This window comes from Salvelinus sp. IW2-2015, unplaced genomic scaffold (genome assembly GCF_002910315.2).
Source record: "Salvelinus sp. IW2-2015 unplaced genomic scaffold, ASM291031v2 Un_scaffold1139, whole genome shotgun sequence".
Taxonomy (NCBI): domain Eukaryota; kingdom Metazoa; phylum Chordata; class Actinopteri; order Salmoniformes; family Salmonidae; genus Salvelinus; species Salvelinus sp. IW2-2015.
The window spans coordinates 15,471-17,969 of NW_019942750.1; positions in this window are offsets into that span (position 1 = coordinate 15,471).

Consider the following 2,499-nt stretch of genomic DNA (forward strand, 5'->3'; position numbering starts at 1 on the left):
ATTCGGAAAGTATTCAGACCCCTTCCCCCTTTTGTTACATTAGACTTATTCTAAAAAGGATGAAATATGTTTTTCCCCCCCCTCAATCTACAAACAATACCCCATAATGACACAGCGAAAACAGGTTTTTAGTATTTGTTGTTAATTTATAAAAAATAAAAACAGAAATACCTTATTTACAGAAGTATTCAGACCCTTTGCTATGAGACTCGAAATTGAGCTCAGGTGCATCCTGTTTCCATTGATCATCCTGGAGATGTTTGTACAACTTGATTGAAGTCCACTTGTGGTAAATCCAACTGATTGGACATGATTTGGAAAGGCACACACCTGTCTATGTAAGGTCCCACAGTTGAAAGTGCATGTCAGAGCAAAAACCAAGCCATGAGGTTGAAGGAATTGTCCGTAAAGCTCCGAGACAGGATTGTGTCGAGGCACAGATCTGGGAAGGGTACCAAAAAATGTTTTTAGCATTGAAGGTCCCCAAGAAAACTGAGCAATCGGTGGAGAAGGGCCTTGGTCAGGGAGGTGACCAAGAACCCGATGGTCACTCCGACAGAGCTCTAGAGTTCCTCTGTGGGGATGGGAGAAATTTCCAGAAGGAAAACCATCCCTGCACTCCACAAATCAGGCCTTTATGGTAGAGTGGTCAGACGGAAGCCACTCCTCAGTAAAAGACACATGACAGCCCGCTTGGAGTTTGCCAAAGGAACCTAAAGACTCTCAGACCATGAGGAACAAGATTCTCTGGTCTGATGAAACCAAGATTGAACTCTTTGGCCTGAATGCAAAGCGTCACATCTGGAGGACACCTGGCACCATCCCTACAGTGAAGCATGGTGGTGGCAGCATCATGCTGTGGGGATGTTTGTAAGCGGCAGGGACTGGGAGACTAGTCAGGATCAAGGGAAAGATGAACAGAGCAAAGTACAATCCTTGATGAGAACCTGCTTCAGAGCACTCCGGACCTCAGACTGGGGCGAAGGTTCACCTTCCAACTGGATAACAACCATAAGCACACAGCCAAGACAATGCAGGAGTGGCTTTGGGACAAGTCTTTGAATTTCCTTGAGTGAGCCAGCCAGAGCCCGGACTTAAACCCGATCTATCATCTCTGGAGAGACATGAAAAAGCTGTGCAGCAACACTCCCCATCCAACCTGACAGAGCTTGAGAGGATCTGCAGAGAAGAATGGGAGAAACTCCCCAAATACAGGTGTGCCAAGCTTGTTGCGTCATACCCAAGAAGACTCGAGGATGTAATCGCTGCCAAAGTTGCTTCAACAAAGTACAGAGTAAAGGGTTTAAATACTGATGTAAACATGATATTTCAGTTTTTCATTTTTTTAAATTTGCAAGAATGTCTATAAACATGTTTTTGGTTTGTCATTATGGGGTATTGTATATAGATGTATGAAGGGGGAAAAACAATTTTATACATTTTAGAATAAGGCTGTAACGTAACAAAATATGGAAAAAGTCAAGGGGTCTGAATACTTTCCGAATGCTCTGTATATCTTGTGGAAGGATGAAATAGTATGAATAAATTCATCAAAATGTTTTAAATTAAAATATGTAAATCATTATTTGAATATGTCGGTAACCCGTTGTATAAAAGTGATAATGCCCTTGAAGCCGGTGTTTGGAGGATATATTGGCAGTTTGCCGACCCTCAACGCCATGCCAATATATCCTCCAAACACCAGCTTCGGGGGCATCATCACTTAAATATCACACAGCTGTGTTTGAATAGGAATGTCTCAAGTGTTCCACGTGGATGCTATGTCTTACGTTAGTAATCTCTAAATGAATCTGCAGCGAGGCTGAGGGACAAGCGTTGGATAGGAGTGGCGTCACCTGACGTAAAACAACACAGGTAGCTAATCCATGGGACAGTTATCAAACCCCAGAAAAAAGGCTCAGTGAATATGTATGAATGAATCAGTTTGAGACACTATAGTAGGACAGCAGGCCAGTCCAGATAAACCTCTACTCTAGGGGGCATGGGAACCCTTACTAAATTCCCCCTACTAAAGTCCCCCTACTAAATTCCACCTACTAAAGTCCCCTTACTAAAGTCCCCTTACTAAACTCCCCCTACCAGTAGCAGCGCGCACACCACAGGAGGCTGGTGGCACCTTAATTGGGGAGAACGGGCTCGTGTTAATGACAGGAGCTGAATAGGTGGAACGGTATCATTCCATTTGGGCCGTTCCTGGCCATCATTATGAATCTGTCTCCCCTCAGCAGCCTCCTGTGGCCCTCTCAGGATATGGCTGTCCCTGGCCCTGAGCACGTAGTCCTCAGACAACCTCCATAACGATGAGCAAAAACAAACTGTAACAAAAAAAATGATACAAATACATTTATATAGTACTAGCTTGTTGCTGTCAGATGTTGAAACTGGGTTTTAAATACCTTATCTAAAGAAACTGTACATTCAGTATGGGTTAACAGGCTACATTCCCTGAGTCAGGTGCACTACAGAAGAAGACAGTCA